The sequence below is a fragment of the Etheostoma spectabile genome, chromosome 9, assembly GCF_008692095.1.
Source record: "Etheostoma spectabile isolate EspeVRDwgs_2016 chromosome 9, UIUC_Espe_1.0, whole genome shotgun sequence".
NCBI classification, from domain to species: domain Eukaryota; kingdom Metazoa; phylum Chordata; class Actinopteri; order Perciformes; family Percidae; genus Etheostoma; species Etheostoma spectabile.
Window position 1 is genome coordinate 4,109,711 of NC_045741.1, and position 23,434 is coordinate 4,133,144.

Genomic DNA, 23,434 nt, shown 5'->3' on the forward strand with positions numbered 1-23,434 from the left:
GCTTTTACAGTATTTCTAGCCTTACAGGGGGTTTTCTATCCAGCCTGGAACTTCAGCCTTTGGGCTTTAAATCCATACTGTTATATCCAAGATTGATCCACTTATATCCATAATTCATCGCGTTTTGGCTCATTTTCTGCCGCTCGCTCTTCCGTCTCTCTCTCTGTCTGTCCCGTATTGTTTCAGGAAGTACATGCCCATATATGGGAGATAAAGGCACCCCTCTTGTACGGAAGCCAGAGGGGACAAAATGCCTTAGACTCTATGGAAGGCAAAATAATGCACTATTTAGACACATATTTGCTTGTATAACATTGCTGTGGTGCAAATCAATAATATGACATTATATGTTATTATTGGCATAAGTAAATGTCATGAGAGCAAAACGTCTTGACTTTTTTGGAAAAAATGCATGTTTTGTCAACTGTATAAGTTATAATGATTATTCTTCACAGTGTGACTCCCAAGACATATGAGAAGTGTTCAGATGGAAAATGGCTTAGGTTTTACTTATATGTCTGTGATATCATACATACTGGAAGATTCATTTATTTATTTATTTATTCATCTTTAAGGCCCTACAACCATTTTAACATGCAAGTGACCTCACTGCAACCCAAATATTCCAATAACCCAGTTTGTCCTAAAAAATTATGTTTATATCTTGACTGTAGACAACAGGGTTGATGTTTTACAAGCTTTTTAATAAAATAAATCCAGACGGAATTTAAACTGTAAAAATGGCCTCAGCGCCCCCAGGGTAAATGAAGTGAAATAAAGTAAAAACGAATCTAATAACACATGGCTACTGTTTTTACACTAAAAATGAGGGAACTTGTGTTCTTCTAAAAGCCAAAAAGATGTCTCCTCTCACTGACAAATGTAGAAATTCCACATTTTACAACTTACAAAGCACATTAATTGTGACGCACGTATAGTGTGTTACTCATTAAGACATTATAGCATTGTGAGCAACTGCAGGATGGTTTTTCCGGGAGGAAAACCTTGCACTGACTAATCCTGGTAACATTCATTCACAAAGGTTGTGTAAGCTTCGGGAGTGAATGAACAATAAAACCCACGTTTCAACATTTCACCAATTATACGTTACTACGTAACGTAACGTAACGTATACGTAACGTAACGTAACGTTGTTGTCTTTGTTGATGGCTGTGTTGGACCTTGGTTTGAGTTTAAGTATCAGATCAACTGATAAAAACTGTGGGAAACTCTTTGCATGGTTGTTGGCACCTGAATAGGGATGGTACCAGACTGGTACGGGACATTTAACATGCACAAGCACTCCAAATTGTCTTCACATGGCTTTAATATGAGGGGTTCTGTAGTGAAATATGTGCTTCTATTGTCTAAGCTAATGTGATTTTCTTTGCACATTGTATCTATTCATTTAATTATGAATCTGTTGTCTTGTGTTGTGAATAGTTTATGTCAATATGATTGTTATGAGAGACAGGTGAGAGTTGAGTATCTCAGGATCAGGGATTTTAAACTGTTGGGACCTGTGTTGTGTATGCTTAGGTACCAAGGTTCTTATGAATTTAAATACGTAATGCTTCTGTCAGATTATTCCATCAGTGTAAAAGAAGGCCGAATGGATTAGAGAGAAGAATAACCTTGAAACTATTTAATGTTTTTTTTTAATAAAACCACATGAAACACATTTAGCCTCATGACAGCAAAGAAGTTTTTCAACCCTCAAAACGCAACATTCACAACTTGTCATTTTTTATGTCGATGGTCGAATGTAAAATCTTGAAATGTTGGTCATCTGTGCATTCACTTTAAAGCTGCATGTGTACGAATTTCACCCATCTAGCGGGGAAGTTGTATATGACAACCAACTGAATATTACTTTGTAGCCCCTCCCATTCAGAGCGCGTTTTAACTCCTCATTCATTGCTAACATCAGCTTGCGGTTCCCAAACATAAATTAATGTCTCTGAGCAGTATGAACAATGTCAATAAAACCGAAATTAGCCTTTAGCTCCATGGTTACACGCATTTTTCTAGCTGTAGCTGGTGTGTTACAACTGCACATGACGTTAGATGTCTGCCAGGGAAATCACGATGCATATGATTAGTTTATGTTACAAGGTGACAATCCTCATCGTTGACGAGAGGAAAGATCCTAGACGTTGTTCTAGCGTTATGTACAGCCATGCTATAGTTAGCCGAATTTTCACAAATAGGATTACTTTTAGAGAAGAAAGCAGGCAACTTTGGCGTCCTTTTAAAATCCTTGCTCGTTCATCTTGGAAAAGCCACTCCAATATTAACCTTGGTCTTGTTGCTCTGCGTTTCAATTATCTTTTAAACTTCCTTGGCGACTCTGTTACATGTCCTAGAGAATAGACATGATGCTCCAGCTGCAACCGGCTTTCAAATCGCCGGCAGTCGCTCGTAATCTCTCCCCCCTGGCTTCGCCATGCTGCCACTGAGTGTAAAAGAGGGAAACGCGGCGGTATGTCCGTCTTTGGCTTACGTATGTCCCTCTTTAGCTAGTGGATGTTGCTCTTTGGCTAATGTATGTCCCTCTTTGGCTAATGCTATAAAGAGGAGGCGCAACATGACAGAATACATACGAGCGAGTCGCTCATATGCAATGAGTGAAGCTGCGAGTTGCTCATGCGTCACTTGCGACAAGATGCTAACGAGAGACTCTGTAATGTCAGTATGTACAGTAAAAATGGGCCTACTTAACCAAGTGGTTCACTGCTAAGAGTTCCCCTAGAAGGGATCAGCCCAATGGTCAGACAGCCCTATGTTCCCACAACCAAGGTCCCACAGCCCAATGGTCCACAGCCCAATGGTTCACAAAGCCCAATGGTCCCACAGCCCACTGTTCCCACAGCCCTATGTTCCACAGCCCAATGGTCCCACAGCCCAACCTATGTTCCAACAAACAATGGTCCCACAGCCGACCCTATGTTCCAACAAACCAATGGTCCACAGCCCAATGGTCCCACAGCCCACTGTTCCCATAGCCCTAGTTCCCACAGCCCAATGGTCCCACAGCCACATGGTCCCACAGCCCGACCCTAGTTCCAACAAACCAATGGTCCCACAGCCCACTGTTCCCACAGCCTTATGTTCCCACAGCCCTATGTCACCCATGGGCCCACAGCCCATGGTCCCACAGCCCAATGGTCCCACAGCCCGACCCTAGTTCCAACAAACCAATGGTCCCACAGCCCAATGATCACAGCCCATCCTCCCACAGCCCTTTGTCCACACAACCCAATGGTCCCACAGCCCTAGTCCACAAACCCAATGGTCCCACAGCCAATGGCCACAGCCTATGTCCACACAACCCAATGGTCCCACCAGCCCTATGTTCCCACATTTCAAAGATTTTTCTTAAAACTTTAGGGTTAACCCCTAACCCCAAATGGGAGAAAGTGGGATACAATCTGACACACATTTATGAAAAAGCAAACATAGACCTATTTTGGAAGAAAATCTAAAAATGTTGAAACTGAGGGAACATTGGGCTTAATTTTGAAACAAATCTTAGTAATTTAGAAACATAGGACTGGGAACAATAGCAGCTCCTTCCAGAGCATGTGCAGCCTCTTTCCTCCCTTTTTGTTAGATTGTTGCACTTGTTTAAGCGGAAAACTTTTATATTTTTATAAGTTCTCGGAGATAAAGAACTACAAGTAATTCCCAGTTATGCCCAACTTCAACCTGAGCAGATATCAATTAATCAGCCATAATATAAGGAGCTTAGTTAAAGTATTGTTCTTTAAACAATATACAGTCCACTTGGACCATGTCTTCCAACAGTAGAGAACTAGAAAAGTATTTTAGGGAGATGAGACCCCTTTCCAATGAAGCGTCACATTAATTTGTCAGCTGTATGGCCGGAGTTGGCATCCTCGGCTGCACGGCTTCTGGGAGGCTTCTTTGGTGATCCTGTGAGTGCAAATGCACTCACAGCTGCAAAAAGTGTCAAAACAGTGTAGTGGTGTGGCTGCCGCGACAACTGCAAAACAAAGAACTAACTGTGTAGAAAGTCTAAATCAGAATAAAATCCATTTAGCTTCTGGCTATGTTGTCTGAGTCATCCGTTTCCTGTTATTGCTTTTCCATTTTTCATATTCTGAGAGCCCAAATGTGCACTGCCAAAATTAATTACAAAAGTACTGGCTTGTTTCCTGTAAGTGTCACATTCAGACGAGTAGTAAGTGCGTTCTGTCTGGTAATAACATGCTAGTGTTAACATTTCTCAGAGCATTGAGGCTTTTAACAAAAATGTGAAGTGCTGTAAACAGACAGGAAGTGAAAATCAAATCATCCTGGACACTGGTGACAGTGAGGGACATGGGTGTCAAAATTCCCTGCAGTCCAAATGATCAACTCAACACTAAGAAACCTAAATCCAATCTGCTTCATGTAGTCTGTGAAAGAGACACACAGTTAGAATGGGAAACATTTAAAATAGAAACACAAGTCTGGAAGCTGCCATCACATTCTATTTTTAATTATTAATATAAACTGTTTATTGATCCTCAGGGGGAACTTTTTGTCAGAAGTCACCACACACAGGCCTGAAATACACACACATGCTAAGGACCTATTCATGCAACAAAGGAGAGATGTCAGAGTGGGGGGGCTGCCTTGGGCACCTAGGGATGCCAACTCTCGGCTACCAATCCACACTCTGGTCCATGCTGGGACTTTAACAGCAACCCTCCAGTTCCCAACCAACTCCTTACAGACTGAGACCACTGCCCCCCCAAATGAATGACAACATCACTGAAGTGCCTTTAATACACAGACTGACACTTTTGGGGTGTGTGTGTCTGTCAACAACAACCATCACACCACACTTTATTTCAGTATTAATCATTGAAGGCGTGTTTGTATTACAGAGCAGATCAAAAGCAAAAGAAAACACCAAAAACCAGTCTGAGTTCAGAACAAAACTTGATCTAAATCCCAGAAACTATTATTTGCACTTATTTCTCATAAACATAATGTTAGTTCTGATTAACTACACTTCATCAAACCTGGTTGAGTTGTGGACTTAACCTCCCTAATTTCTATTTTGGGAGAATCAGCTGCAACAATTTCCAGAAACATGAAGAACTGTAGAGCATGTAGAGTTTTTATTTGTGTTGCTAGAAAGTAATTAGTTATGATTACGTGAGTTAAAATATAGCTTTTACAGCTACACAATATCCACTCAGACCATGTTTCCTCCATCAGAGTCACTCTGAGAAACTCTCAACAGTCTTCAACAGTGGAGGAGAAACAAAGTCTTCCCACCCTGCTCTGAAGGAAACATCTAACTCTTCATTGTGGGAAGTGTGAGCAAACTCTGTAGAAAACGTCTCGGGTGTACGTAACCTTGTTCCCCGAGATAGGGGAACGAGACACTGCGTCGGTGACGACACTAAGGGGAACGCCTCATAGTATTGTCACCAACGCAGTTCGAGTTCCCCTCGAAGGAGAACACATTTCTCAAGTCAACAACTGAAGAAATGATCATTGAAAGTATAGTCTTGGTTTGCTCTGGATGTTTCTCAGTCTTATGTCTGGAGACACATGAACTCCTCACACTCACCAAGACACTCCTCCACACTCAGTAACATATTGCAAAGAACGTGTTAACGGCATGTACTCTCTAACTGGGACGTTTTGGGACTGATTGGTGGGAATTGCTGAGAGCAGTACACATGGAGACACCTGTTAAGAACAAAATACATTCCACCATGTATCCTGGTGTAAATGTTTACCAAAACAAGATTTGCAGAGCCACGCTCGCTGCGTCCGGAGTTCAGCGCCGTCCAAGAGACCTGTGATGGTTTAAAGAAATGAAACAACCTAGAGCGTTTTTTTCCTCCTATCCCAGAATCTTCTTGTGATGTAGTAGATTACTTACTAGATAGGTCTGGTGATGCGAGATGAGAGAAATGTGAACACTAGATGTTATTACCAAACAACTGCATTGTAACTATCAGACTCAAACTTTCATCAGCACCCAACAACTGGAACACTAACACATTGACGCACTAAATATAAAGAATAACGGGAGAAGTCCCAGCTGGTAACCAGAGGTTAAGCACTATTTCATTCTGATTGATAACTTCCTTGTTTTTGAAAGGTCATTGCAATGTCAGACTACACAATGACGGGACTGAGAAACAGTTTTGTAACTCAATTTCAATTTCAATGCTATGCCATGAACTACTACAACACTGTTTCTAGTCACTGTTCCATTATCGTATTGTGACTGTTGTTGACATTGTGCATCACACCCCCAACCGTTTTTGCAGACCCCGCCTACCAAGAGCTTGGGTCTGTCCAGGTTTCTTCCTAAAGGAGCTTTTCCTCAAACTGTCTCACTAAATGCTTGCTCTGGAGAATTACTGGATGTTGGGTCCTTGTAAATCACGAGTGTGGTCTAGACCGACTCTATCTGTAAGGGTCTTGGAGAACTCTTGTTATGAGATACTGATACATAAAAATAATTGAATTTCCCAATTCAAAGTCTTCCCACCAGCTCGCTGCTCTGAAGGAAACATCTAACTCTTCATCATGGGCAGCGAGATAAAACAATTCTCAAGTCAACAACTTAAGGAATGATCCCTGAAAGTATGGTCTTGGTTTGTTCTGGATGTTCAGTCTTATGTCTGGAGAACATGGCTGATCTTATAACCCTACATGATAGCTCCTCTACTCTGGTCATCGCCTGAACTTGAAGTTGTTATGGCCTCCTCAGTGAAGGCCATCTCAAAGCTCTTATCTGCCCCGATGACCCTAACTCATCATCCTAGGAAAGGACTTTTCATCCCTCAAAAACACATTTCTCGTTTCCTTTCTCCTCCTGTGACTTCCTGCATCTCTCCCACGCTCCTCGGTGAGAGGGAATGAGAAGCGAGAAAGGAGGCAGTAGAGAGTCGAGGAGGCAATTAAGGGTTATAATATTCACTGTATCTTACTACGAAGTTGAAAATCTGCAGAAAAAAAGACAATGAATGTGCATTGCCATCCACTGTTAGTGATATTATGGATTTGCACCTTGCGTGTTGTGGTAATAATTCTCTACACTAATGGGAAAACCTGATGTAAATGTGACATTTCTGTTTGTTTCATGTGTTTTGAGGAAGGTTACAGCCTCGTTTCAGTCTCATGCTTCAAACATTTCCTATAATGCCCTGTTTTTCTAAAGACCGTATGTTTTCCACTCGTTGTGGTTTGTGTGTCGTTGTGCTGTCGCTAGGTACAGTTTACTTTTGGTGCTGAGACAAGTCGAGCAGCATCAGTTTGGATGCTTTCACTTTCATTCTGCTTATCTTTGCAAACGTCTGTGCCATCTGTGAGTTGCATGTCAAATTGACCAAAACGCTCCTTGTGTCATTGGGGAAAGACATCATGTCAAAAAAAAGGTTTCAGTGAATTGTTATCTTTGACAGAAAACATTGAAACCTGCCTAAAAAAAGCAAATATTGCATGCTGCTGTGCAAAACCAATATGGGAAACATTAACATCAACATGCTGGCATTCTCATTGTAAGCATGGTGGCATGCTAATGTGAGCATAGCTTTGGTACAGCCTAAGATACAACATCTAACTCTCCGTCTCAGAATCAAACAATTAAGTTTTTGGGGATTTACATAAATCAGATATCAGAGTGAAAATAATCACTGACTGTTTTATGACACCTGCAAAGAAAGAACACACACACACACACCACACACACACAGATTGGCCAAAGTGACTTGCTTACAAAAAATAGTCTGAAATGTAATTATAAAAAGGGGCTGCCAATGTTTCACATGAGACAAAAGTGTTATGATCGTTTTTTATCTACGTCATATTATTTCTCCTTTTTAAGGTTCAATTCAACATATTGATGAGCAACAAAGGTCCGGGTGGATGGAGAAACAGTTCCACTTCATAAATCCTCCAAAGACAAAAACTGTCTTGAATATTGTTATATTATTTTATGTTTATTTGCATAGGACAAGTATGTAGCATAGACTTTTGCCACACACCACAGTAGTTGTAGCCTAAGAACTGCAGTGTACATCCCTAGATGGACACTTTGGTCCATTTTGCTTTTCCTGAGTTTTCAAATGCATCAACCTGAGATCTCAGAGAAAAGGGGTTCAACGAACCCACTAGTTGCAACATGTAATAAGTGAGCCTAGAGATATTGACTGCTGTATTTTCAAATTTTTCGCACAGAGCCAGTTTCCCTCTACTTCTTCTCAGCTAGGACATGCAAACTACCACTTTAAGTACGTATTTTGACACACATTTATCAAACAATCATAGACACAATCCTACTGCACCTGTTTGAATGTGAAACTATAGCTTTACAGTGAACTAACCTAATTTACTGATAAATCAGCGAGGTGTGTGCTATTGTTGTTCCACCTAAAAATAGTTCTCTCTGGCTGGAGCAGATTAAACTAATTTCAGCCTAAAGAAGTGAAAACTGTACCTAATATTCATGTTCCGTGTTTGAGGTCAATTATGATAAGCACAACATTGTGAGATATGTGAAAAGTAAACGTATTTTCAGTTTTTTTTATAGTTGTTTTGCTCTGTGTATTTTGACTGGGATTTAGTGTGATGGAAGTTGAACAGAGGCAGTTATAACTAGAATTAACAAAGATATTAATGTTTTCATGGTTTGTTATAAACGATAACAAGAACTAAGAGTATTCTGCCTGATAATGATGTTCCTGTAGTCATAAATCAACATTTGCCTCTATAATACACAAAGGTGAGGGACATTGGGAACTGTACACAAGCCATTTTGAACCTCCTGTGTTCACCCTCACATCAAAAATGTGTGCTGTAGAGGAAATGTGTGCAGCAATGGAAAAAGCGCACTTCTCAAGCATGACTTAACCAACTCCTGACATCAAATGAGCTAAAACCTTATCTCGGTTCAGTGTCATGTCTATCTGCTGCAGAGTCGATGATACTCCACACACCTGTTCAGGCTGCCACATGAAGGATGTGTTTGACGCTTCGCTGCTGTTTCCCCTGCAGATCATGCAGAAAAGAAGGTAAGAGAAGGCTTACAACACCAGCATCATCCAGGTTAGCATTTCAAATGTTAGTATTATACCAACAACGCTGATGTGACCTACTGCGGTTTAGATGTGGAACATTTACCATGTAACTTTTAAGAGTGAAAAATGATATGGAAGAATCTGCAGCAGCATGGAATTCAGATGCTACATGGACATTCAGGAGTCCTCAGACCAAACACAGAGCAGAGATAAACACTGCTAAACTCAGAAAAAGTCCCAAGCATCTACTGGGACCACGACCGGACAAACAGCACTCCTCATCCAATCAAATCTAGAGGATCTGGGGCGTAAAAAAAAAAAAAAAGAAGAGAAACTATACAAGTGCTCATGTTGCCTTACAGGGATTCCATGAACTCGACTAATACTTAGAGTGTGTGTGTGTGATGAGACATTTGAGTTTTTAACACCGAGCGAAAATGTCTAAAATCTTTTTGGGTTTTATTACCTTTGGTGGCAAAAAGGGTAAAACCCAAATGGAAATAAATCAAGGGTCTACAGTAATTGCTTTCTGAAGACCCTAAATACAAAATGTATGTAAATGAAAAATAATGTAAGACATTACAAGGTACTGGGCAAGGTTCAATTATTAATTATGTATCGTTTTACAACAGGGTTTATTTGTAAAATGTATTTTTTGCCCCTTCATGCTACACACACATACTGTAGAGATATAAACACAGGTTTAAATAGAAAGGGAGAAACTATATGTACCCAACTCAATATCGATACATTATTTATTAGCAATTAATTTTGATTTAATCATACATTTTCCTTTAAGCCTCAATGCAATGATTTGCATTACAAGCGCTTCTCCTTGCCAGACTTTGCATATCATTCACCCATTTCACACACATTCATACGACCCCGATTGGGACAGCATGGGGTTCAGTGTCTTGACATTTCGACTGGGGTGTCATGGAGTGAAAGTACTTAGTACATTCATTCTTACGGAAAGTTGTTAGCCGCAGCCCGACACAGTGGACCCAATTGGTTCACGTGCGGTGAAAACATTTGGCCAATTATTGTTGACCAGTCATGACCGAAAAGAACGAGATCCAGGGTACAAGTGGCCGAAATGGTTTCCTCAGGAGGGTGGCTGGCGTCTCCCTTAGAGATAGGGTGAGAAGCTCAGTCATCCGAGAGGAGCTCGGAGTAGAGCCGCTGCTCCTTCGCGTCGAAAGGAGCCAGTTGAGGTGGTTCGGGCATCTGGTAAGGATGCCTCCTGGGCGCCTCCCTAGGGAGGTGTTCCAGGCACGTCCAGCTGGGAGGAGGCCTGGGGGAAGACCCAGGACTAGGGGGAGAGATTATCTCCAACCTGGCTGGGAACGCCTCGGGATCCCCAGTCGGAGCTGGTGATGTAGCTCGGAAAGGGAAGTTTGGGGTCCCCTACTGGAGCTGCTGCCCCGCGACCCGACACCGGATAGCGGTGAAGTGGATGGATGGATGTTGACATCATTCTCGAACTCATTACTTTTTGGGTATGTAGTCCTAAATTGGTGCTGGACAAGTTTGTGTTGGTTGGGTGCTGGAGGAGAACTAAAGGGGATCCCCAAGTCTGAATGGGACCATGAGTGTCTGTACATTGTACTGTCTGAGTGTGTGTGTGTGTGTGTGTGTATGTGGGTTGGTCGGTGGACTTTCCACCACATCAGGGGAGTTATTTTTCATATGCATCATCCTCAGCAGGAGGAGCCTGGTGTTTTAAAAGCCAGCCCCCCCAGCTCAGGTGCAGCTGTACAGTTCACAAACAAAGACACTGTGAGATCAGGGTGAGTAACTGAGTGAGGGGCTGAACAATTTTAGAGATTTCAGAATTAATCTGCATGTCTAGACGGATCATAGTGCATCACTCTAAGAAAGTGAGCAACTTTAATCACTTTACAATGATTGTTAAACGTCCTGTTGGACAGGCTGAGCCACTTTCCACTTCTTATTTGTTCAGTTCGATTTAAAAAGTTGTGTAACATCTCGAGGGATCAGTTTTAATGTATGCATAATGAAGAGTGAGGGAAAGTTATATGAATGTTAGAATCTGTTATGTTGTATAATGCACAGTTTTTTTCATGTTATTTGCACATTCTGGTTTTTATTTGTATGTAGGCTCTACTTTCACTTTGTATTATCATGATACACGGATTATTAGGGATGTTAACTATTATAAATACACTAGATGCAATGAGAATACTGATGGCAGGTTTTATCTGGACACTGGGCTGTTACACTGTGTAATTTTGTGATTTAATTGTTGTTGATTGATTGATGATTGATTGATTGATTGATGATTGTGATGTGATGATGATTGATTATTCTTGATACCATTCTCAAAAAAACCCGTTCTTATACTTTATTTTTGGAAATGACACAGGAAGCAAGTGTTAGTAGAAGCGTTAGTGTTTAGCTAGCTAATTTTAATATTATAAATATAAAACAAACCGTTATATTGAAAAGGCACAGACCGACGTTGACACTTGCATCAATGACATTAAAAAAAAAGCCAAGTGACACATGAACTCCTTTTTAAAGTTATGGTTTTTTGTCTCCATAGACATCCCAGGGCGTCCAGGCAGTCGGACCCGTCTCAGCCTCAACCATGCCGGCCGAGACAGTCACAGACGGACTCAGGCTCACAATATTCTCCGGATGGAAGATGGTTTACTTCGGGAGAGTCCCAGAGCTCAGGCCGGTGTCCAAAAACCTTCCATGACTGAGGACAGAGCTCACCCGGTCATGAGACGCCCCAAATCGGTCAGTTAAGTCTCATTCAAAGGCTAACCTCACCATAATGATACTTTGTTTTAAGCTAGCTGGTGTTTAATGGGACGCACAGCAACGTGTTTAGGAACCGAGATAAACGTTCACGTTAGTAAGCTAGGCTGTCAACTAAAAGTCGGTTATAGTCTAATGGTGTTGAAGATACGATTTTGCGCCGCAATATAAGGGAATCCCGCTGGGAGAATGTAATTTACGTTAACGTTACTCAAAAAACGCCACTTACTGTTGCGTTTTTCTGAATTTGAGATGGCTTTGTCCTATGAATAATTAATAAGTATTCGTACTGTTTATTGAACGTTAGTAAGCGTGGCTGTCAACTAAAATCGGTGTTAAGTTATTTGGTGTTGAAGATACGATTATTGAGGGAATATTTAAAGGAATACACGGTGGCGATGTTATTTAACAGTTATAGTGGTGTAATTAGTACAGTTTATGTTACCACAGTTAGAGACTGTTAATATACGAGTCTATGGTTACAAGTATAGACTGTTAATATACAGTCTATGGTTACAAGATAGACTGTTAATATACTGGTCTATGGGTTACAAGATAAGACTGTAATATACAGGTCTATGTTACAAGCATAGACTGTAATATACAGGCTATGGTTACAAGTATAGACTGTTAATATACGGTCTATGGTACAAGCAAGACTGGTTAATATACGTCATCGGTTACAAGTTATAGACTGTTAATATACGATCTATGGGTACAAGCATAGACTGTTAATATACAGTCTAGGTTACAAGCATAGAATGTAATTATACAGTCTATGGTTACAAGATAGACTGTTAATCTACAGTCTATGGGTTACAGAACATAGGACTGTCAATATACGGTCTAGGTTACAAGTATAGATGTTATATACAGGCTATGGTTACAAGTATAGACTGTTAATCTACAGTCTATGGTACAAGCATAGACTTTAATACTCTAGTTATCAGCATAGACGTCATTAAGGTCTATGGTTACAAATAGCTGTGTAATATACAGTCTATGGTTACAAACATAGACTGTCTATATATGGTCTATGGTACAAGATAGAATGTTAATAGAAGCTATGGTTACCAGCATGACTGTAATATACAGTCTATGTTAAAACCTAGACTGTTAATATACGTCTATGGTACAATGTACTGTAACAGTCTGGTTACAAGATAGACGTTATCTACAGTCGTATGGTGAACAAGCATAGCCAGTTAATATACAGTTATCTGGTTAGACAAGTATGGACAGTGATATACAGTCTTGGTTACAAGTTTAGACTGTTTATGTATACAGTCTATGGGTACAAGTATAGACTGTTGTATACAGTCTTGGTTACAAACATAGACTTTAATACAGTCTATCGTTTCACACAACATAGACTGTTAATAACCAGTGTGTGGTCTAGGACGCAGCGCAAGTTAGACTGTTAATATACGGTCTATGGTTACAAGTAGCTGCAGGATGTTATCTCGTACCCATACTGAGACATCGTATCAATTCCCATAGAAACAATAAAAACAAGAAGAAATCAAAGAAGAAGACAACTCGTACCCTTTCAGCCGACGAGATCTGGATTATAGACGATGAAAGGGGCCTACTCAGCCCAAAACCCCCCTTTTACCCCACTTGCGATTCCTCGCGTTGTCTCCCCCTCGCGGACTACATGCGAAACTGGGTGATTTTGACAAGGAATAATTATTTGAGCTGATTGACAACACATTTCTGAGCAGGCGAACAAATAGCGTAATTAACATTTGAAGTGCACCGGGATCGACATCAGGGGGATGTGTGTGTCAATCTGCAAGTTTGGTGATGAAACGAATATAGGCAGATGTATCTAGCGATAGTCTTAAGAGCAAATAATTCATAGCCTGCAGCCATTAATATACTCTGTATTTCTTTTATCAATTATTTTATGCCTAAGAAAACAACATCTGTAACTATTATCATTCATAGCGAACCCTCACTTTTGAGACAGAGACTTGATGGGGCACAAACTCTTATTATTTGAGGCCAGGGCTGAGCTGTTCTAGGTCAAGACGAGAGCAGGACACGGTGATTGTTTGGGGAGTGTACCCACCCTAAATAAAAATAAACTGAGGGGAATAAGAGACGCTTTCACGCACAGCACACGCACAGGAAGGAGGTATAACACGCGTGCTGCAGCACCACAGGCTAAACAGAACGTGTATCCTACAGAATTATCTGACTCCGCTGGGTGAGGTCAATTTGGAGGCCGAGTCTGCTTGTCAGCGGTGAAGGCCATAATGTGAACCAGTGGGGGACAGGACAACGGTATGCGACTCAGATCGGTCTCGGACATCGCCTGGAGGCGGGAATGGAGGAACTCCACAATCCACCACTTCGCAGGGTGAAGGAGCGAGTAGAAAACCCAGGACGCCCCTTGTCCACGCACGCCAGGGGCCCATGTCTGGCATTCAGTCGGACATCTGCGCGAGGGGGGCTGTGTACGGCAACTGCAGGGGCCCTATGCTGTGGGGTCCCCAAGCTGTGTAGTGTCGTCAAGGGTGATCCACCCAATCTTTCTGTCTGATACGTCCCGAGCATACCATACTGCTTAGCTTCAACTTCCAGAATGCGAGAGACCAGAACAGCAGCCAGGGTTGGCACTTGCGCTTGACTGCCATCCATTGCACTTCAGCCGCACAGACTACTCCGCAGCGTGCATCGTTTCACCACCCTTGACTGATGTCAGTTACATATCACTGTGTAGTCTTATCTGTGGTCGACCACAGCGCACTTTTTAGACAATGCACCTCACCTAGTTCCGCATGCTTTGGCTTACACCGACATTTTGCCTCTAAAATAACACAGCTATCCATCAGCTGATTTTATTGCAACCTCCTCAGTTTATGTTTTGAAGAAGGCCTACATGTATTTCTGGGCCCATTCTATAATATTTTGGGTGTTTTTGTTCCTCGGTAGTAGGTTTGATGAAAAACTCTGATGCAAAATTTCGTTCTCCTTTAGATCTGGTTCATTTCGGTCTCGATTCAAATTCTTTTGAGAAGTGAGTATTTTTACAGATGAGATCATAAAAAGGAAAACATGTATTTTTACTTCCAATGGTGATGTAAAGTTGTCAACAGTTTTTTCCATGGTTGCAACACCACAAGCGAATCTGCCTGAAAGTTGTAGTGGGTCTGTTATGGAAACCAACGTACTTACTTGTGGTACATGTTGAACCGATGATCAGTTCTGAACATGTTTTCCAAATGATTCCCCAAAAAAAGGATTCTATTAGAATTATATTTTTTAAGGATCAACAAAGTCAATCCTCTGTCTCAACAACTATTTACAGATTACAAGTACATTCCGTGTGGAATGTAACCAAGTACGTTACTTAAAGAGTCTTAGGGTTGTATCTTGCATACTCCAACAGTACACGTCAATGCCACGTTGTGCGTATTATTGTCCTAAAATGAACACAAATATTAACATAATACCAGAAATGACGAGCGGGCCCATGGAACGTGACGAATGAAACACAGTGAACGATTTTCCCAGCCCTCTTCCTTATGCTGCAAATGAGGAGCGGCCGGCTCGGCTCGAGCCTCTCAAAAATAGACGTTATGGCGATCTCTAAAAACGTTTGTCCATTTCTCGCTTAAAAATGTTTTTTCAGAAAAAACGTTTTGTGTGAACTATTTTTGGTAAAATACAGTTGTATTGTATGAAAGTCTTCAAGCAGACGACCCACGCGAGCTGACGTCCAATCAGTGCCGGACGAGGGGTCGCGCTTGGTCAAGATGGTGCGTTAGTGTGTTAGTAGAATAGCGGTTCCTGTTGTTCCAAACTGAACTTTTTGACAATTTGTAGGGGGTTTGGTTTGTTTATCAACCACTTATATACTACAAACTAAGTGTTGAGTGGGCATTGTAGGTGGTTTGAGGAACAGCCTTAGTTTAGTTTGCAACACTTGTACGTGGCCTTGAGTATTTCCCTGTTAGACTTGTTTTTATGGATTCCCATGAAATATACATTAGCCCATTCATGATTTACAGCGGATGACAATTGAACTCTGTGTACTGCAGGACAAATATAGCAACACGGTAAATCAATGTGTCATAGTCATTGCTGCTAGAACTTCTTTTTTATGACTTTTCCTCTACTCTTTGGTAATCCAAGGGGGTTCCAAGCGACAGGGATTAGTTTTAAGAGGTTACAAGCCAAACAGTCAGGGTTAAATTAGACATGTTGTCTTGTGCTGAACGCCTGCGGAGACAATTATGATGTTGTGCGAAATGCCCCATTTTTAAATATATGAATTTCTCACTGTGTAGTTGTAATAGTTTATTTAATCATCTCACAATCCCCCCCCCCCAACCCCCCCTTATCGAAATCTGTCTTGTGAATCTGTGTGACCAATTAGTGAAATGACTGAGAAGCACCCGATCCACCTCGACTGTTGATGCGAAAACAAAGCAGCTTGTCTTAAAGTGCGTAACCAGTGTAGAAAACCTTTGCAGGAGTGGAACATTCCTCTGATCTGCAAGCCACGCATTACAAAATAACCCAGAAGGCAAAAAAAACTACAAATTGAGTTGGGTTTACAGTTTGCTCGTGTAATTTTACCCATTCAAACCCTGATGTTCACAAACCAGTTTGTAACACATCCTTTATTAACAAAAAGTTGCTTAAAGTTCTTGTTGGAATTTTGAAACTGCAGTCGAAGAGAAGGCATCGATGAAAATCAGAGATGTGCATAAAACAAGTAAAGATGTGTATCAGACTTTCTGACACTAAAAGTGTGCAAAATTATCATGGTTATCTAAGGAAAGTTGTGATATATCGCTTTCTGGGTCAGACTCCCTCAAAAAGCGGAGCGGCCAGTGAACAGATGTTGAAGCGCTGGGAAACACTGCTGCTAACACTTGTTGAAAAACCTGGAGGAGCATACCTGACCAAACAGCACGCGTAACTCAAGCGGGCCTCTGACTAATTTGAGTATTCAGTTACACTGTAAAACCTTTCCTTGCCAGTAAACTACTTTTATTTACAGTTAAGCATGTACTGTATTTTGAAAACTACTCGCACGGCGATAACAGTAAAAACCGTAATCGCCAACATTCTCCCAGAAATGCATGCCACTACAGTATGACCTGATAACATTTAAAAACAGTCGGACACTGGAGAGATTTTAGCGTTAAATTTACCCATCAAAGTTTACAGTGTAGATCTTAATTATGTTTGGCTGTTCTCATTTCGGTGGCTGGGTTCGGCAGCTTTACTCAACCTTTTACTTAGACTCTATTTAGTGTTTTGGTCTAGTTTGGAAGTTGGGACCTATTCATGGTCCCCAGTGCTGAATCTAATGGGTTTTTTTTTGTGGGGGGTCTCCGGATTAATCTCTTGCTTGGAGGGAATACTAGAATTGTGGGGTCTTGTACAGTATAGAGTGGGCCTAGACCCACCTATCTGTAAAGTGTGCAGATATCTTGTAGGAATTGATACTTATAAACAACATTGATATTGAAATGAATAACAGACCATGTCATATGTATAAAGTAGAAACAAGAAATCGAAAGGGATGAGATTACTGAGATTGTTCATGCTCTCCACGAGAATTGGGGGGGGGGGGTGGGAGTGCGGTGCATTTGTTCCGTTTAGTGGGCAATTTTAGCACAATTATCAGTATAAGTGTTTCAACACTATAGTCTGTTTGTTGCACAGTTAGAGTTATGCGCAAATTCAGTACTGAATATAACATATAATTGTGCACATGTATGGGGAAGGGGAGTAGTATTAATTAAGTTGTTGATCCAAAAAACATAAACTGTTGGTAGAACAGCCTGGTGTGTGTGTGTGTGTGTGTGTTAAAAGTGCCAGCGGAATATGTTGGGCGGTCAGGGAGGATTGACGATGTACATTCAAGCCGCAGACTGGGACGGACGAGGAGCAGAAGTGGAATAAGGGAGCCGGCGCGAAAGAAGGGACGCGCCTGCTTCGTCCGCCACGGGGCATGCGACTCATCCAGGTGCAGTTTTACAATCAGACAGATGTTTAAAAGCACTGTAATCACTATATAACAATAATGTATCACCACGGCAGCAAGAAGAGTGTATCCTAATAAATTCGACGTGCTCGCGACCGAACTGGTTTGGAAACGGGATGTGTTTTTCTACCATCTCCACCACACACCTTCTGTTATCTTTAATAGACGGATTTATATCAATATTATTACAAGTACTACAAGATTGATCCACTTTATATCCATAATTCATCGCGTTTTGGCTCATTTTCTGCCGCTCGCTCTTCCGTCTCTCTCTCTGTCTGTCCCGTCTATTGTTTCAGGAAGTACATGCCCATATATGGGAGATAAAGGCACCCCTCTGTACGGAAGGCAGAGGGGACAAAAATGCCTATAGACTCTATGGAAGGCAAAATAATGCACTATTTAGACACATATTTGCTTGTATAACATTGCTGTGGTGCAAATCATAAATATGACATTATTATGTTATTATTGGCATATAAATGTCATGAGAGCAAAACGTCTTGACTTTTTTGGAAAAAATGCATGTATTTGTCAACTGTTAAGTTATAATGATTATTTCTTCACAGTGTGACTCCCAAGAAATATGAGAAGTGTTCAGAATGGAAATGGCTTAGGTTTTACTTATAGTCTGATATCATACATATCTGGAAGATTCATTTATTTATTTATTTATTCTCTTTAAGGCCCTACAAACCATTTTTAACATGCAAGTGACCTCACTGCAACCCAAATATTCCAATAACCCAGTTTGTCCTAAAAAAATTATGTTTATATCTTGACTGTAGACAACAGGGTTGATGTTTTACAAGCTTTTTAATAAAATAAATCCAGACGGAATTTAAACTGTAAAAATGGCCTCAGCGCCCCCAGGGTTAAATGAAGTGTAAATAAAGTAAAAACGAATCTAATAACACATGGCTACTGTTTTTACACTAAAAATGAGGGAACTTGTGTTCTTCTAAAAGCCAAAAAGATGTCTCCTCTCACTGACAAATGTAGAAATTCCACATTTTACAACTTACAAAGCACATTAATTGTGACGCACGTATAGTGTGTTACTCATTAAGACATTATAGTCATTGTGAGCAACTGCAGGATGGTTTTTCCGGGAGGAAAACCTTGCACTGACTAATCCTGGTAACATTCATTCACAAAGGTTGTGTAAGCTTCGGGAGTGAATGAACAAATAAAACCCACGTTTCAACAATTTCACCAATTATACGTTACTTACGTAACGTAACGTAACGTATACGTAACGTAACGTAACGTTGTTGTCTTTGTTGATGGCTGTGTTGGACCTTGGTTTGAGTTTAAAGTATCAGATCAACTGATAAAAACTGTGGGAAACTCTTTGCATGTGTTGTGTGCTGCACCTGCAATAGTGGATGGTACCAGACTGTGTACGGGACATTTAACATGCACAAGCACTCCAAATTGTCTTCACATGGCTTTAATATGAGGGGTTTCTGTAGTGAAATATGTGCTTCTATTGTCTAAGCTTAATGTGATTTTTCTTTGCACATTGTATCTATTCATTTAATTATGAATCTGTTGTCTTGTGTTTGTGAATAGTTTATGTCAATATGATTGTTATGAGAGACAGGTGAAGAGTTGAGTATCTCAGGATCAGGGATTTTAAACTGTTTGGGACCTGTGTTGTGTATGCTTAGGTACCAAGGTTCTTATGAATTTAAATACGTAATGCTTCTGTCAGATTATTCCATCAGTGTAAAAGAAGGCCGAATGGATTAGAGAGAAGATATAACCTTGAAACTATTTAATGTTTTTTTTTTAATAAAACCACATGAAACACATTTAGCCTCATGACAGCAAAGAAGTTTTTCAACCCTCAAAACGCAACATTCACAACTTGTCATTTTTTATGTCGATGGTCGAATGTAAAATCTTGAAATGTTGGTCATCTGTGCATTCACTTTAAAGCTGCATTGTGTACGAATTTCACCCATCTAGCGGGGAAGTTGTATATGACAACCAACTGAATATTACTTTGTAGCCCCTCCCATTCAGAGCGCGTTTTAACTCCTACATTTCATTGCTAACATCAGCTTGCAGGTTCCCAAACATAAATTAATGTCTCTGAGCAGTATGAACAATGTCAATAAAACCGAAATTAGCCTTTAGCATCTCCATGGTTACACGCATTTATTCTAGCTGTAGCTGGTCTGTGTTACAACTGCACATGACGTTAGATGTCTGCCAGGGAAATCACGATGCATATGATTACGTTTATGTTACAAGGTAGACAATCCTCATCGTTGACGAGAGGAAAAGTATCCTAGACGTTGTTCTAGCGTTATGTACAGCCATGCTATAGTTAGCCGAATTTTCACAAATAGGATTACTTTTAGAGAAGAAAGCAGGCAACTTTGGCGTCCATTTTAAAATCCTTGCTCGTTTCATCTTGGAAAAGCCACTCCAATATTAACCTTGGTCTTGTTGCTCTGCGTTTCAATTATCTTTTAAACTTCCTTGGCGACTCTGTTACATGTCCTAGAGAATAGACATGATGCTCCAGCTGCAACCGGCTTTCAAATCTGCCGGCAGTCGCTCAGTAATCTCCTCCCCCTCCCTGGCATTCGCCATGCTGCCACTGAGTGTAAAAGAGGGAAACGCGGCGGTATGTCCGTCTTTGGCTTACGTATGTCCCTCTTTAGCTAGTGTATGTTGCTCTTTGGCTAATGTATGTCCCTCTTTGGCTAATGCATATTAAAGAGGGAGGCGCAACATGACAGAATACATACGAGCGAGTCGCTCATATGCAATGAGTGAAGCTGCGAGTTGCTCATGCGTCACTTTGCGACAAGATGCTAACGAGAGACTTCTGTAATGTCAGTATGTACAGTAAAAATGGGCCTACTTAACCAAGTTGGTTCACTGCTAAGAGTTCCCCTAGAAGGGATCAGCCCAATGGTCAGACAGCCCTATGTTCCCACCAACCAATGGTCCCACAGCCCAATGGTCCCACAGCCCAATGGTTCCACAGCCCAATGGTCCACGCCCAAAACCTATGTTCCAACAAACCAATGGTCCCACGCCGACCCTATGTCCAACAAACCAATGGTCCACAGCCCAATGTCCCACAGCCCACTGTTCCCATAGCCCTAGTTCCCACAGCCCAATGGCCACACCAATGGTCCCACAGCCCGACCCTATGTTCCAACAAACCAATGGTCCCACAGGCCCAATGTTCCCACAGCCTTATGTTCCCACAGCCCTATGTTCCCACAAGCCCATGGTCCCACAGCCCAATGGTCCCACAGCCCAATGGTCCCACAGCCCGACCCTATGTTCCAACAAACCAATGGTCCCACAGCCCAATGATTACACAGCCCAATCCTCCCACAGCCCTTTGTCCACACAACCCAATGGTCCCACAGCCCTATGTCCACACAACCCAATGGTCCCACAGCCCAATGGGCCCACAGCCCTATGTCCACACAACCCAATGGTCCCACAGCCCTATGTTCCCACATTTCAAAGATTTTTCTTAAAACTTTAGGGTTAACCCCTAACCCCAAATTGGGAGAAAGTGGGATACAATCTGACACACATTTATGAAAAAGCAAACATAGGACCTAATTTTGGAAAAGAAAATCTTAAAAATGTTGAAACTGAGGGAACATTGGGCTTAATTTTGAAACAAATCTTAGTAATTTAGAAACATAGGACTGTGGGAACAATAGCATGCTCCTCTCCAGAGCATGTGCAGCCTCTTTCCTTCCCCTTTTTGTTAGATTTGTTGCACTTGTTAAAGCAGGACAACTTTTTATTATTTTTATAAGTTCTCGGAGATAAAGAACTACAAGTTAATTCCCAGTTATGCCCAACTTCAACCTGAGCAGATATCAATTAATCAGCCATAATATAAGGAGCTTAGTTAAAGTATTGTTCTTTAAACAATATACACAGTCCACTTGGACCATGTCTTCCAACAGTAGAGAACTAGAAAAGTATTTTAGGGAGATGAGACCTCCTTTCCAATGAAGCGTCACATTAATTTGTCAGCTGTATGGCCGGAGTTGGCATCCTCCGGCTGCACGGCTTCTGGGAAGGCTTCTCTGGTGTATCCTGTGAGTGCAACATGCACTCACAGCTGCAAAAAGTGTCAAAACAGTGTAGTGGTGTGGCTGCAGCGACAACTGCAAAACAAAGAACTAACTGTGTAGAAAGTCTTAAATCAGAATAAAAATACCATTTAGCTTCTGGCTATGTTGTCTGAGTTCATCCAGTTTCCTGTTATTGCTTTTCCATTTTTTCATATTCTGAGAGCCCAAATGGTGCACTGCCAAAATTAATTACAAAAGTACTGGCTTGTTTCCTGTAAAGTGTCACATTCAGACAGAGTAGTAAGTGCAGTTCTGTCTGGTAATAACATCTCTAGTGTTAACATTTCTCAGAGCATTGAGGCTTTTAACAAAAATGTGAAGCTGCTGTAAACAAGACAGGAAGTGAAAATCAAATCAATCCGTGGACACTGGTGACATGTGAGCGGGACATTGGTGTCAAAATTCCCTGCAGTCCAAATGGATCAACTCCAACACTAAGAACCTAAATCCAATCTGCTTCATGTATGTCTGTGAAAGAGACACACAGTTAGAAATGGGAAACATTTAAAATAGAAACACAAGTCTGGAAGCTGCCATCACATTCTATTTTTAATTTATTAATATAAACTGTTTATTGATCCTCAGGGGGGAACTTTTTGTCAGAAGTCACCACACACAGGCCTGAAATACACACACATGCTAAGGACCTATTCATGCACAAATGGAGAGATGTCAGAGTGGGGGGGCTGCCTTGGCTGCACCTAGATGGATGCCAACTCTCCGGCTACCAATCCACACTCTGGTCCATGCTGGGACTTTAACCAGCAACCCTCCAGTTCCCAACCCAACTCCTTACAGACTGAGCCACTGCCCCCCCAAATGAATGTCAACACATCACTGAAGTGCCTTTTAATACACAGACTGACACTTTTGGGGTGTGTGTGTCTGTCCAACAACATCCATCCACCACACACTTTATTTCAGTATTAATCATTGAAGGCTGTTTGTATTACAGAGCAGATCAAAAGCAAAAGAAAACACCAAAAACCAGTCTGAGTTCAGAACAACACTTGATCTAAATCCCAGAAACTATTATTTGCACTTATTTCTCATTAAACATTAATGTTAGTTCTGATTAACTACACTTCAATCATCAACCTTGGTTGAGTTGTGGACTTTAACCTCCCTAATTTCTATTTTGGGAGAATCATGCTGCAACAATTTCCAGAAACATGAAGAACTGTAGAGCATGTAGAGTTTTTATTTGTGTTGCTAGAAAAGTAATTAGTTATGAATTACGTGAGTTAAAATATAGCTTTTACAGCTACACAATAATCCACTCAGACCATGTTTCCTCCATCAGAGTCACTCTGAGAAACTCTCAACAGTCTTCAACAGTGGAGGAGAAACAAAGTCTTCCCACCCTGCTCTGAAGGAAACATCTCAACTCTTCATTGTGGGAAGTGTGAGCAAACTCTGTAGAAAACGTCTCGGGTTACGTACGTAACCCT

The 23,434-nt window shown here is 41.2% G+C and overlaps 1 protein-coding gene and 3 pseudogenes across 1 annotated transcript in view; 1 reads left to right on the top strand and 3 right to left on the bottom strand.

The window, feature by feature from the left end:
- Positions 1 to 5,204: 5,204 nt before the first annotated feature.
- Positions 5,205 to 5,530, bottom strand: LOC116696289 (uncharacterized; annotated as a pseudogene).
- Positions 5,531 to 6,506: 976 nt separating this feature from the next.
- On the bottom strand, positions 6,507 to 6,631 carry LOC116696307 (uncharacterized; annotated as a pseudogene).
- A 4,184-nt stretch (positions 6,632 to 10,815) lies between these two features.
- The window catches only part of LOC116695539 (tumor necrosis factor alpha-induced protein 2), a 32,289-nt gene continuing 19,670 nt past the window's right edge, over positions 10,816 to 23,434 (top strand). The window contains exon 1 of the mRNA XM_032525858.1: positions 10,816 to 10,846. The gene's annotated coding sequence lies outside the window, so the exon portion shown is untranslated. The remainder of the gene's footprint in view (positions 10,847 to 23,434) is intronic.
- On the bottom strand, positions 23,259 to 23,433 carry LOC116696305 (uncharacterized; annotated as a pseudogene).